The 15,647-nt window shown below is 37.2% G+C and overlaps 1 protein-coding gene across 2 annotated transcripts in view; it reads right to left on the reverse strand.

Annotated features, from left to right (window-relative positions):
• skd (mediator complex subunit skuld) overlaps positions 1-15,647 on the reverse strand; it is a 267,609-nt gene that overhangs the window by 112,350 nt on the left and 139,612 nt on the right. The gene's annotated exons all lie outside the window — the stretch shown is intronic.

Raw genomic sequence — 15,647 nt, forward strand, 5'->3', positions numbered from 1 at the left:
CCTGCATGAAGAAGTATATGCAGATTTTATAACAAAATGTGACTTAGCGAATTCCATATGTCTGCAAACTCGTGAAGGTGTACTTGTTCATTTTGTCTCACCACATTTAACATTAGTGCAATGCAATCTATTCCGTGCCGTAGCATCGTGGTCTAAGGCAACATATACAGACGTGGACAAATTATTAGCAAATTTGAAGATTTTTTTATATATTTTTACAAAATATGATTCTTCAATTTAGACTTCAGTTGACATTTTTGTGTATTTCCAAATAATTAGCCAAATTGAAGATTTGTATTGTATATTTTTCAAAATGTAACTCCTCAATTTGGACTACATTTGATATTTTTGCATATTACAAATTATTAGCAAAACTGAAGGTTTTTATTGTATATTTTTACAAAATTCGATTCTTCAATTTGGGCTGCAGTTGACATTTTGGATTTTTCCAAATTATTAGCAAAACTGAAGATTTTTGTTTTATATTTTTACAAAATTTGACTCTTCAATGCAGCTGACATTTTTGCTAATTTACAAATTATTAGCAAAATTGAAGATTTTTATTATATATTTTTACAACTCTTGACTCTTCAATTTAAACTACAGTTGACATTTATGCACATTTCTGTCTACTGTAATGATGGAAATATGCAAAATTGTTAACTGTAGTCTAAATTGAAAAGTCAAATTTTGTAAACAGAATTATCATAACAATCGTCAATTTTATTAATAATCTGTCCACGTCTGTAAGTGCACCTGTACTCGCGTTACGGAATGCGCACTGTTCAGAGTCCTTAATGGGAAGGAATTTTCTCATGAAATTTCGGCCAGTGTTTGGGAGAAATCCGGTTTCGGAAACCAGCTACAACGGCTGGTGGGATCATAGTGCTAACTACACGATATCTCCGATCTGGTTGTATGATCGTTCACCTCTAGTGAGGCATGTGCACGTGAAGCCAATAGCCTTGGCCTTCCATGGGTTGCAGTGCCACGAATTCTTTTTACTGGCTCTTTGTAAACTACCCCTGTGCAGTAGGCATCTTATCTAACAAATATGCTAGATTGGTTGCCTCTACACTAGGCGTTTCAGAACAGTTTTAGGGTCCTAAAATGATGATATCGAGTTATGTACACTTTTTCCTCCTATTGTTTTTTTATATTTATTCATACTGCCCAACACAGTGATTTTTGCTTATGTTTTATCTACAGCACTTTAAAGTTTTAAGTGACTTTTAAAAGACATTATACAATAAACGACGAATTAAATCATATGACGGATCTTGAAGCTGAGCGCCATATATTATATTAAGTCCCATTAATTGTTTTTCAATTATATTTCATGGACATTATTCCCGGATAAATTGACTCAAGATACTAGACATGAACAAACTCCAACCAAAAGTTTACTTCACTAATAAGAAAGTAAATAACTTACAATTGAAGAAATTAGAGTTGTGGAAAAGTCGTCAAAACCAACAGCACAGAAGTGAGGAATGAAACAACAGTATGCGTGCGAGCCTAGATTCGAATCTCCATAATTGCACTTGTTTTATTTTCTACTGTTTCATGGCTGCAAGAGTCATTATCAGTCTTCTTTATATATAATTGTAATTTTGCGAAACTAACGGTGTAAAATGCTGTAAAATTAAAAGGCTCACTCACACCTAAGATCAATAAACCGCCACACACTGTAACAATTCTTACGACTTCAATTGCATAGGAAACAAGTTGCAGAGATCTAGTTTAAAGAAGACGCTAGCTATACTAGCCGTCAACTACAAAGGCGGCCAGATTCATAACGTTCTACGCATGCGCTAATGTAATTACATTGCAATAATGAACGATATTTCTTTGGACTGTCTGTAAGGAATACAGTTGTTTAAAAAGATTATACAAATCAAAATTTTTGGTAACAAAACTGGTAAATATGTACATAAAAAGCGAGCAGCATACAATTCGTGTTTGCATTATCACTCAGTAATTGAATAAAACTGAATGACTCACAAGACCACGTGATTAACATGCGCAGAAACACTCTAAAAATCGGGTCGCCTCAGAACTTTAGCTTACAAAAGTTCCGAAGTTTTTCCCCTCGCCTACTTGTGTACTATACGAAGTTTAGGCTTCCTGCAGCTAGACTCTGTGATTGATTTATAATTTATATGACAAAGTGGAATAACAATTTCGAAGAATCATATATTCACCCTCCGGTGGCTGAGTGGTCAGACCTCCAGCCTGACACGCAGGCGGTTCAGTTCGAGTTCCGGTCAGGCCTGGGATATTTCATTCACAAGGTTGGTGTTGGGGGTTTTCTCGGGGCTCTCCCGTTTTTCCAAATAGGCATCTACATAATTCCGTCAGCATTTCTTCAATTCATCATTCCACGGTTTTCCCTGAACGCCGGCTGGCGACGCACGGAGAGGGCCGGCTTAGGGACGTTCCCTGTTCGAAACCTGGGTACGCAGCGAACTTTACTGTAATTTCCCGGTATGGGTTTAAAAATGCGCCTAGCTTGAGGGTTAGAGCAATAATCTTGAAAGCAGTGCGGGGTGGTAGTGCCCCTCCCGAAATTCTATTCCATTGCAATATGTTTAACAAATACCACTGACATCACACAATAGTAATATGCGTTACAAGAGCGGTATGTTGAAGTTTTCATGTTCGAGGAAAAGTTTGAAAAAGCGAAACGTATTTGAGCTTTTTTAATTTCCGAGAATTGAAAGAAAACATACCGCTCGTGTATCGTACATTATTTCGTGCGAAGATCGTTTATTACATACCTGAAAGAGGAATTTCTAATTAGTTGCAATGAAATCTCCATCTTGCTTTCTGTTCAATGACGGCAAATTTGCAAAACAAAAATATCTATCTTCAACATTGTTGCTTTAAAATGTTTTCTGTGTTTAGGCTACTATACTCCAGCAGGCCGTGATATACGTCTGTCTTTTTTTTTCCCCAGTCTATGGAATCTTGTTGATTTTTTCACGGCTTCCTTAATGTTACTTGCATCACGAATGCAGTAACTTTAGTGGAGTTGTAGAGTTTACTTATTTTTGAAAATATTTAAATACAATAATTAACAGTGCAATTTAGGTGAAATTGCAGTGGTTAGTTTCCAATTTACAATTATTACTATATTGAACGTCTCTAAAAATAATATGTTAAAAGCCTAAAGCAGTAAAATCAATATGTCACTTAAGCGGTAAGAAGAGGGAAATTGTTATGTGTGTTAGGTTGGGAATACTGAATGTGGAATTTTACACTTGCCGCAGATTGGTTTTGTGCGGAAACCAAGCAAATACGCACGATCTCGCACAAATTACTTTTACTGTTGGCAGCTAGAGAGACTGCTTGTTCGGGAAGAAAACTAAATGTGGTAAACAGGGAGTAAACTTATCGCCAACAAATGCCTAAGATTATTCTGGCATTTTCTCGTCACTAATAATTCTACAGTATATAGAGTGTTAAAAATCGTCTCTAATATTTTGAAACGAGGTAGTATTAATCAAAACAAGAAAAAAAATCTGATAAACATGAGTCCTAAAATTCATATCCTTGAAGATACCACGCCTGTGAAATTGGTATTGTAACAACAGCATAATAATTCAATGTAAGCTCGTTGCTAGTTTTTTTGAGGGGGTGGGGGGTATGTCACATCTGACTATATACTCATTTATTTATAACATTCAATAAGAAACGAGAAAAAAGCTCAAATTAAAATACTTTTTTTTTTTTCGGTTCAGAACTGGTTTGAAGTGTATTGAACGTCTTTTTGCACTGCGCATGCTCACGATAGTATGGTCAATTACGTATTCTTGTTGGAACGAACCTATAGCTGTCGCTACGTTTTAATGGTTTAAACTGTGTGTGCTGCTTCTCAGGTTGAGGTTGCAGGCAGTACAAACAAAATATCACGCTCATTGAAGCTATGTTGTCCACTCTTCATTGCCCATGTTTTTAATTAGTTATATTAAAGATAAAAACAAGCAAGACATGGCAACACAGCCTTGTCAGGTAAATAAACGACAGTCAGGGTGCACCGGATTCACCTAGGCCACCCGTCATAACGTTTAGGGTGCACAATGGCCGATGTTAGCCAAGTGTGTGAATTCATCCCGCGTCCGGCCCTTGAAGAGGAATGCAGACGCGTGCGACAAGCGACCTAAGCTAATGGGTACAATAACAAACACTGATTAGTCTGCAACTTTTTTGTAAGCTACCAATAATATAGCAATGTACGACTGCGTATTCTGCGTATCAGATACATTCCAAGACTATATTTTCTACGCTCTCGTAACTCCTAATTTCTCAATCTATGGACAATGGACCGTCTAACGTATATTCGCCACAGGGCCGCGTCCGATATAGGCTTTTCTGAATAAAACGTTGTCCCAAGCCTCATATTAGCCCCGATCGACCGGGGCATGCGAATTATGTGATGTAAAGATGTTTCCGTTAGCTGTAACAGTCCAAACACATCAAATTTACAGTATGTATACACTGCTAACATGTTAAAATACTAAGCGATTGAAATTACACAATTTCGAAAATAACCAATACTTAAATCTTGCCAACAGCCATATCAGCAACAGGTGTAATCCCACGTACACTTCAAGAGGCTCTTAAATATGGAAATAATACATTCATAATGCAGAAGACACTACTGTTCGGTACATGCAACATCGACCGAAAATTCTTCTGGAAGACTTACGGATCATAATCAGTAAGCAGACACAGTAAATGTAATTCACAGAACTTTGCTATGGCCTGTTGAAAACGAAGATGACAAAGGTTCGTGAAAAGTTACTGGAACCAACTGTAATAATAATAATAATAATAATAATAATAATAATAATAATAATAATAATAATAATAATAATATCACTGTCCTTGAAGATATTAGGCCTAGTGACCTGTTATGGTCTCCGTACATCTTTTCAGGGGGCGTCCCAAAGATCGTCTTCCATGTTGTATATAGCGGAGAATTTGTCTTTGGAAAGTCCATCCTATTGATATGGTTAAGCCATTTTTGTCTATAGTGGTTGAGATGTTCATAAATAGGTGTAATTTTCAATTCTTTTGTAATTAGTTCATTCCTTTTGTGGTCAAGCAAGCTGTAGCCGGCAGTCCTCCTTAGAAATCTCATTTCCGCAGTTGTTCGGCGTTGAACATCTGAGTTTCGGACAGTCCAGGCCTCACTACCATACATGAGGACAGGTCTTGCTAGAACTTTATATGCTTTTAACCTGGTATGTTTTTGGGTTTTCGTGGGTGTGAAAACCTGGTTGATGGTTCTTAAGGCTCCATTAAAATGTAGAATATTTTCAGATTTATAAGTAACAGGTAAATATGTCAAATTATAACCTAACTATTTAAACGAGTTTACCTGTTCTAACGTATGGGTTCCAATACAAATTTTACTCCTAACTGGCTGTTTAATAATAATAATATATACACACACTCCTGGATCACAAGAAAAATGATTAAATCTACTAACATTTGAAAATTGACAATGTCGCTACAATAAAGACATACAGGTGCCACTGGTAAATCACTTTAAGTCTTAGAATAACTACTCCAAACAGAACCTCATACAATCTGCTTACAAACAGCCCAAGAAAAAAACAGGATGTTCAGAGAAAACGATAGATCACACCTTTTATAATTCTTGGAGATGGAATACGCCTAAGTAGCGGAAATCCTCTAAATGTGCAACAAAATACATATATAGCACTAAAATTTAATAATTTTAAATGTAGGCAGATTTATATGGACGGTTATAGCTTCACGTCATTCATTTCAATGGAATACTGTACATCTTTCATAAAAGCTCATGATTTTAAGAAGCGAACAAACAAAACAGGAAACTTATCAGTTTATTCATATAAACTACGTCTAGGCTTATGTATTTGTTTTTCGATTTAAATGACAAATTTACATTTTCCTGTAAAAATTTGAATGTCGATTCTAAGGGCCGTATTCATAGACATTCTTAGTGCGGGCTTCCAGTGGATGATCAGCGAACTAACGTTTTTCTTATTCATAAACCAGTGTTAGGGATATGATATTAATCCTGTACAAGTAACCAGTCGATAGTCGGGGCTAGTTTAGCACGCTCGTAGCACGGGCTAGCGAAATGTCTATGAATAACACCCTTAGAAATCATCTCAAAATTAATTCTACGTTGTTACAACTATTAACGGTGTTCAAATAACGAGTATTTACTGAAAACTGCATGATCATGAATCATGATTAATGGAGCAATAGTGCAATGACGATACGGGAACGAAAGTAACCCGCAAGAAGCTACCAAATACTTGGACCCGCCGGGATCCTAATTCGCAGATATTTATGCTACGTTTAGTTGTAGCTTCAACTTCAGTTACATTTTAATACAGAGATAACACGTAGTATTTATATGCGTATCTGAAAGCCGCAAGCTACATCTTATCCGGTGACGAAGGTCACCCGCCTCACTGCATAAAATCACTTGAATCGCACCTGACAAGAGGGAGAACATCTGAACTAGCAGATACGAAAATACTCTAAACGTGAAGAACAACAATGCCAGAAGTTCCGGTCTTCTACCTGCACAAATGGTGAAAGTGTTAAGGCTTTTGGCCTTTGTTTTGATTCGGCTACATCGGTTACGCTGCGTAAACCTCGGCAACACTGGCTTCTATCTATGCCCGTTGCTACGGGAGACGAGAGAGGAGACGAGATTTGTCGGTAGTAGCTACGTCACTGATGACGTAGTATCACTGCTTACGTCAGTGCTCTACGTAACGACCAACATAAACGAGAAAGTATGCGAAACCGTTCACATTAGCAGCGGTTGTGGCTGCAGGTTTCAGCTTTGTTAAAGAACAATACCGCGGCTGATACGAAGAAATGCACTCCTGGCGCATTCACGGATGACAACTGAGATGCGTTCTCGAAGTGTCTATTAGTTTGGCGGCGGCATGACTTTTAACTAGCTTCCGCAAAAACACTTTTATAAGACTGCTACCACACTATCAAAGTTCTTTGACAAAGAATAAGATAAGATATTTATCAAAGTTTTTGATAAAAGATAGGATTTGGGGTATATTACAATACATAAAATCTTTTTTTAACATCAAAGATAACCTAAAATTAGGAACAAAAGCTCTCCTAATATTTGTTCCACAACAGTTAACACGTCATAATATCAATATTGTATTATACAAATTATTTATTTACAACATTTCATTTCCTTCATACTTCGATATCAGAATTTTTGTGGCAGTAACAGTCCAGTTATATTTGCGTTCCGAGTCAGCGAGATTTGTTTCAAGGTATGGAAATCTTTTATCACAGATATCAAGATACACTTACATTTTATAAAAGATCTTTTATCAACAGTAATCTCACTAGACGTTTTGATTTATCTAGAGAAAATCAAAACTCGAGTGGGATTTAATTGACTATTACACGATTAGAAGAAAGTATATAAAGATTAGAAGTAACGAAATACTCCAATACAATAAAATATTAATTGACTTACGAAAATACAACTGTCTTCAAATGTATTATTGTACCATCTCAACATTACAAATATTACGCTAGATGCATGCTAGATGGCAGTAGTGAGCAACGCCTTCTCGTCGAGAAGTTCTCGATCTATTATACACGATGACAATGTTACTAGTCAAGAAGGCTTTGTTGATTCAGTTTCATTTTTATTAAAATGCAACATTCCACTTCAATTATCCGAATCCCAGTAATCAACGTCACTTGACAGATGATTTTCAATAAATCTTAATATTAAACAATCTCTGATACGTGACTATCCAAAATATCATATAGCAGAAGCTATAACATAACCTAACTAATATACACAAGTGTTAGAAAAGTTTTAATTAACGACGATGACATAAAAAATAAACATGAATAATTTTAAAAGGAATAATTATTGAATGTACAATTTTCAAATTTGAATGTGGTTGGTGGTTCAATTGATGTTATATTGGACGTGTGCGTAATAGAAGTGGAACTCATTGATTTAGGCCTACATGGTGTATTCAACTTATTCAGAATTTCTGAATGAATAATTTTAAAAGGAATAATTATTGAATGTACAATTTTCAAATTTGAATGTGGTTGGTGGTTCAATTGGTGTTATATTGGACGTGTGCGTAATAGAAGTGGAACTCGTTGATTTAGGCCTACATGGTGTATTCAACTTATTCAGGATTTCCGAATGGTGCTCTTCATTTATTTGTAAATCGGATTTAAGAAGATGCATAGGTATGATCAGTGATTATTATTAATTCTTGTTCTTGAATGCCAATGCGAGTCATATTTGAAACTGCTGTGCATCGACTGGAGTGGTTTGTAATTTTATATACATATACATATACATATATATATTTTTTTTTTTTGACGTCCAGACCAGTGCAGTTTCAAATGTTGGCAAACAAAGAAACAAATGCTAGGGACGCGATAAAATTAAACAAATGCTAGGGACGCGATAAAATTGTGCGATAAGCAGCCATGATTGGTTGAAATACGTCCTTTCGTACCGTTTTATTGGTCAAAAGTAGTATGACGTAGTAAGAGTGCAATAGTCAAAACCCATTACACTGTCATATATTTTATAATACATATTTTGTCAAAGAACTCTGATGGTGTAATAGCAGCCTAACTCTACGAATTGCCAATAATATGAAGAAAAAAATGTGCACTAGTGTGCACTGGTTATTGATTAGTCTTCAGTGTTAAGTTCGTCACTGTTTTCGGGCACATGGTACACTGCATTGCCAAATAATATAATGCTTGGTTCGTAGTGAAAGACCTGCCCTTGGGCAGACCTCGGAATGCATTAATGATACAATATCCGTTCTGTTACCATTACATCAAACCTCAAGTTTCATCACCTTAGATTTTTTTTAGTAGGTTATTTTACGACGCGTTATCAACAGCTTTGCTTATTTAGCGTCTGAATGAGATGAAGGTGATAATGCCGGTGAAATGAGTCCGGGGTCCAACACCGAAAGTTACCCAGCATTTGCTCATATTGGGTTGAGGGAAAACCCCGGAAAAAACCTCAACCACGTAACCCGGGCCACCTGGTTTCGCGGCTAGACGTGCTAACCGTTACTCCACAGGCGTGGACCCTTAGATCTTCCTTTACTATAAAATTCAATATACTAGGTACAGTATTATCACATTTCACTGTATTACTGTTCGTTGCCCAGGGTGCGTAGTCTGTCTACGCTACACGATGAGATGATGATAGAGATTTATTGGGATGCCACAGGAGTTTCCGGAGAAAACCCCTGTGGTACCTGGACCACGGATTTGCCCGTCATAAGTCATAAATCGGTATGTATCTTGAAAGATTTGAGAAATGTAGAACGTATGGGAAAAGTATTTAGATTAAAATACTTCTACACATTTAAAATAGTCTATTAATGTTACTCATGACCATGATTCATGAGTCACAATGTCTATAAGAAAATGAAACAATAATATTACTGTTAATAAAAGATTTCTCATTAATTCTACGTACTAACTTCGAATTGCCCCATATGCGTAACGAAATTGTGTAAATCAGTTCTTTAAGTTGAAGCTGCGTGTTTCTCATTTAAGGTATCTAGCCAAGGTTAATCAAGTCTACATAAAGATATTTTTTTCTCCTACATAACAATTTAGACTTAAGCTCATTTTTATTATAACATAACCTACACAAGAGCCATTTTCAATTAGAACATCTACATTTCTAAAAAAAAAAAAAGTTTGTAACACAAGTGCTCTATTAAACCTTCCTCTACTTACGGGAAATTCAAGTACTTAAAATTTTGATGACTTGAGAGTGGAGGATTCCATTTTCATGTAAGCCAATCTACAAGGCATGTCGCGATTAAATTGCAATACAGACTGCACAGCTCGTGCTTATATGACAACCATCCTGGATTTCGGTAGTAGCGGCACATGCGCGATGTACTGTTAGTATGTACCTTCAGTCACGCGAACTGCAGCACGGACAAGAACGTCACTGCGATTTGGTCGGTTCCACTGCAAAGGCGCTTTCTACGCCAAAGACACAACCATCATCATCCATAGCGCTACAGCCCGGATCGGGTCTCGGCTTCCTTAAGAATTCTTCTCCATCGGTCTCGATCTTTAGCCACCGTCCACCAGTTCTTCACTCCAAGCCTCTTAATGTCATCCATAACACAGTCCATCCATCGTAGCTTTGGCCTTCCAACTCTTCTTCCTCCAGCAATCCCATATTCCATAACCTTCCTAGGTATTTCACATTCATCCATTCTCTTAACATGCCCTGCCCATCTCAGACGAGCAATCTTAATGGATGTTATTATATCGGGAGACTCATAAAGCTGGTATAATTCGTTGTTATATCTTATTCTCCAAGTTTCACCATCCCTTACAGGTCCAAAAATCCTTCGCAATATCTTTCTTTCGAATGCGGCCAATCTAACTTTATCCCTTTCACTAAGAGGCCATGTCTCTGATGCATAGGTCAACACTGGTTTTATTAGAGTCTTGTATAGTCTACATTTTGTGCCACGAGATAGCAATCTTGATTTAACTTGTTTTTGCAGCCCATAATAACACCTATTGGCGCTTTGTATTCTTCTACTTATTTCCTCTGAGATATCATTGTTACTATTAACTAGTGATCCAAGATATACAAAGCTCTGGACTGTCTCAAATTTGGCATCATCAATCTCAATGTACTTAGAAGTTTTATTATTATTTTTATTATTGACTACCATGTATTTTGTTTTGTTTCCATTAATTTTTAATCCCATATTCCCAGCTGCATCTCTTAGATTTCTGAAGGTTTTTCCAAAGACACAATACTTTCCACAAAACATAAAGCATGGGATCTTCCATAGATTTATAATCATCCTTACTGTTAAGATGAGCCGATGGAGCTTTGTCGGTACAGACTACGAGCTGGAAGAATCCGAGTTCAAAGCCCAGTAATGATTTATAGAATATAATAAATATTTATAGAATGGTTTTGTGAACCACTAAATTTACTAAAAAACTGACAATGAGTGCAAGAATTTCTCCAAGAGTAAAGGTGAGGAAATTTAAGAGTGACCACTGCGGACATCATGAAAGCGTGGGAACTCTGTTTCTCTGCCATCCGTGCGTGCGAGTGGACATCATTTATTGTTCAAGGGTTCCTTCCACTAGTCCATTTGATTCCCTGCGTTTGACTCGATGAAGTCCGTTGAAACCCACACATAATGTACAGTAGTCTTAGTCTACTCCCGTCACAGATTTCACAAAATTTAGTAGCCATTAACATTAATGTATTTTAGTTGGTTATTTAACGACGCTGTATCAACTATTAGGTTATTTAGCGTCGATGGAATTGGTGATAGCGAAATGAGGCTGACGATTCGCCATCGATTACCTGATATTCGCTTTACGGTTGGGGAAAATCTAGAAAAAAAAAACCCACGCGGGAATCGAACCCACGTCTTAGTGCAACTTCGGATCGGCATGCAAGCGTCTCAGACGACAGAGCTACACCGGTGGCTGGCATTAATGTTGTGATGATGATGATGATGATGATAACTAGACTTCGTGGAATTGCTACGAGAATCGCAAGGTTTAGTATGCACGCGGTATAGACTGTATGAGAAGGGGACGTGCAACGGATGGAGTATGCCTCTGATGTAAACACTGAGCAGTATACTGCGGTTACAATAAAACCTGTATCCTGCTTTCAAGAAATATAATGAATGATCATTGAAGTAGCAAATGTCTAAACATGTAAATACACAATTATTTTGTAGTGAGATATACTGACTCTTAAAATTTAATGTAATATACTCACATCATCCTTGAATATGTGCATTGCAGTGAAGAGTTACGTACATTTTGAGCGACTGCAAAGTGAACCTCCTCCGATGGTCACTCTAACAGTTTTTATATTGGGAAAATGTACGTTCAACATCACACGATGTAATAGCTGCATATTTGAAGAACGGAAAGTCACTACTTTTTAGTACACCAACTTCAGACATCTTGTCGTGACCTGATAGTACATCATTTATAATACGAAGTTGTGAATAGGCAGAATTTGCAGCAATAATGTTTCTCAACCTACATTTCACTTTTTCTGAAATTAGTGAATTGTTATTTTGGATAACGGTTTGTGATACTTTATACACTATATTAAGGGCTTCCTAGAGTTGTACTGGCTGCGGGGGTTAGGGTATTCCAGGGGAAATTGTTTGGAACAGCAACACTCTCATTGTAGTATGTTTGATTGAATTCTTGTCTGCACTGAACAAATGTTAAGCTTTGACTATTCCAAACCACAGTAATGCAAAAACAAGTGCTTACATAGGTATACATTAGCTGTAGCTGCTGTATGTATTTGGACCGGTCACAACTCTTAACATGAACTGCTTATACTACGAGACCGGGCGGTCGCTCACCTCCTCTATACTACCGTACATCGGCAACCTGATTGCATGCTGCGTGTGGTAATTCAACGAAGTCTAATGATAACAATCATCATCAATATCGTTGGTTTGGTTATTGTCAGTTCCGTTATTGCCCGAAGAGTTGCTGGAGATGTAAGAGTTCATTGAAAGGATACATCGGAGTCCATCGCTGTGGAGTAATGGTTAGCATGTCAGACCGTGAAATAAGCGCGCCCGGGTTCAAACTGTGGTTTTGACAAGTTACCTGGTTAAGGTTTTTTCCAGGATATTCTCTCAACCGTTTAATAGCAAATACTTTTCTTTATAGAACATGTTCAAAAAGTCCACCGTCAACTTCAATGCACTGTGCAGCTCTTGTAGACAGCTGCTGTGTTGCTGATCTGAGCTGATTCGAACATTCCTTTACTTCAGCACAAGCATGTAAAATGCAAGCGAGAAGTTCCTCCCTTGTTTCCACTTTGCACTTGTAGACTTCGCTCTTAAACCAACGCCACAAACAGTAACCCAATGGAATATGGTCGGGTGACCTCGGTGGCCAAGAAATGACTCCAATGCGACCGAGCCAACGCTCAGGATACGTTTCACTGAGGTACTGCGTCACTGGCCGTACGAAATGTACACGAGTACCATCGTGCTGAAAGTACATACGAGGTCGTGTTGCCAAAGGAATAACATCTAAGTATTCTGATGACACGTTTCGAAGGAAATCAAGATACAGTACTCCGTTAAGACAATACTACAAACTAATGTCGTTTTGATTTCGTCCGCATGTGAGTGCTGATGAAGGACGAGACTGACGCCTGTGATTTTCAAACAGCTCTATGCCAGATACTGTTCAGAACAGGGTTCATGTTCATATAAACTTTTTTGTTTAAAATCACCAATATTATCACCCCTCACACCATGTACCTTTCCTCTTGACTCACCCTATATATGCTACTTGTGGATAATCGTACGAAATTGTTACCTACATATAGGCGGACTCCCATCAAGACTCACTCCAAATTTTAATTCCGTATATTACATTTTTTCATGCTCTTTTCAGTTATGGTGAACTTTACGCAAACTCTAACACTACATCTATAAAAATAAATTATGTTAAAATATTACAAAGAACACTGTGAAACAAAAAGTGCCTCTAGATCAAAACTATGGAGACAACAGATGTCCGTCTTTGATATTAAACTACTCAATTGATTAAATTACAAAATACATAATTTAAAACAAATCAATTACAATTTAAATTTTAAAAATACAAAGGTGAAAAGAGGCTGAAGGTTACAGAGTTATGCCATGCAATTTCTGGCACCCCAATACAATTTGCAAATATTGCCAGAATTCATAACACCAGCATTACACTCATTTGTTGGAAGTATTCCTATCATACAGCTAAACAGTCATGATCTGTTATTAAATCTAAGGTTAGCTATTGCTCCCTTTCTTGGTTTACTGTTAAATAATTTTCAGCTGTTTTGTATGTTCTATAACGAGTGTGTCAGAGTTAATTTGTTAACTGTTATTTCGGAACCTGCTATTTGATATAGAACAGTTAAAGAAAGAGCAACCTTTTACATCTTTATATTGTATTCCTCGTTGCTTTAATTATGTACATAGTTGCAATACGTAAGAAAAATGCAAATTAAGAAAACTGAGTTTAAATTTTAAAAGGCCACCCAGTGCGTGCAATCTTTTAATTAAATGTGGGCCGAAACAGCTGATTGAGGGAGGCCTATGTGCATGAAAATTTATGGAGGTTTTCTCTACCATACACAATTTTTTAATTGAAAAAATCTAATTTCAACTAAAATTGACCGAATTTAACCTCACTGTATCTTTAAGGAACTCTTGAATTACCCTGAGAAAATCTGTCCTGGAGATGCGCACCTCTAATTCCAGCTGAACTCGCCGGGATTTGAATCGGGGCTTCAGCGTGGAAAACCGACGCTTTAGCTATTATGTACAGTGCGCCAGCTGCACAGGGTGACTCAACGCCTGAATTCGGCCATTAAGTTTCACAAATTCTTTGCTAAGTACTTTTCGGCCGGCGGGCCGGCGTGTCCTCACAGATCTGAATGGCAATCAATCCGTCCGCGCCTGAGCAGTGCGCTCCCCGCCGCTCTGACACGACAGCGCGAGCAGGCCAGTTCATCCCTGTCTGCCAGTTCGTAACGACGCACACACGCATATGAGCAACCGGTGAATGTGATGAGGTCGTTATTTTTGGAACATGCGCAGCATTAATTTCGGACATCTGATCCATACACACAAAACAATTCATTTTTAAATGGGCGTTGTGTTTAAAATATCTCGTAAGATCCTGTTTAAATACTCGTACACACTCATTCTTAACGACAGAGAGATGATGCAGTGTTAAGTCGTGAGAATAATGCATCACGAACACTGCCTTAAAATCGTCGGTGTTTGTTCGTTACGAAAATACTAGAAAATGCACGCGGAATTCTTCTGCTTGTCCAACAATGATTGTCACAAATAAATATAGAAATAATTGATATTAATATTCACGTTAAAAAAAATAATTTCGATCATCATCACAATTCACAAGAATTTCTTTTGCGCCTATTTCGTTAAAATAAAATGCTGAATTATTACTGAAGCTAATTTTTCTTTGGCCTTACAATATTTTTCTTTAGTTTCGTCTGTTAAATGGGAAATTACAAGTTCTTTCTGAATATCTTCAACTCAATCGTATTATTTTTTATGCTCGACCATGCCGAAATGTAGTAATTATACACCTGGTAGCAGACCTTTAATGCATGTCATTAAAGTACACCTACTCATTAAAGGTCAGGTCTTTCAGCCAATGACGACTCAGGTTACAACTGTTCAGCCAATGACAGGTCAGCTTTGTACCGTTATAAAACCGCAAGTATCGATTATTCTCGGATATGCAATCGAAAGAGAATTAGCGAAAAGTCACGGAGGCTGGAAATCCAATACTGTCGCAGAAGGTTATGTTCTGTTACTATAATAATTAGCGTTAATTGTAAACAATATTCAAATAAATTCAATTTGTCATCTCGTTTTTCAATGTCTAATTTTATTTCAATGTTATCTCTGTAGGTTCTTATGGCCTAGCAAGGTCAATGTGCACATCTGTTCCTCGGAAAAAATCAATACTTTCGCGTCTGCGCACATCTCACAACATACGGAACATTGCTCCAGGTCAGA

The sequence above is a fragment of the Periplaneta americana genome, chromosome 16 (genome assembly GCF_040183065.1).
Source record: "Periplaneta americana isolate PAMFEO1 chromosome 16, P.americana_PAMFEO1_priV1, whole genome shotgun sequence".
Taxonomy (NCBI): Eukaryota; Metazoa; Arthropoda; class Insecta; order Blattodea; family Blattidae; genus Periplaneta; species Periplaneta americana.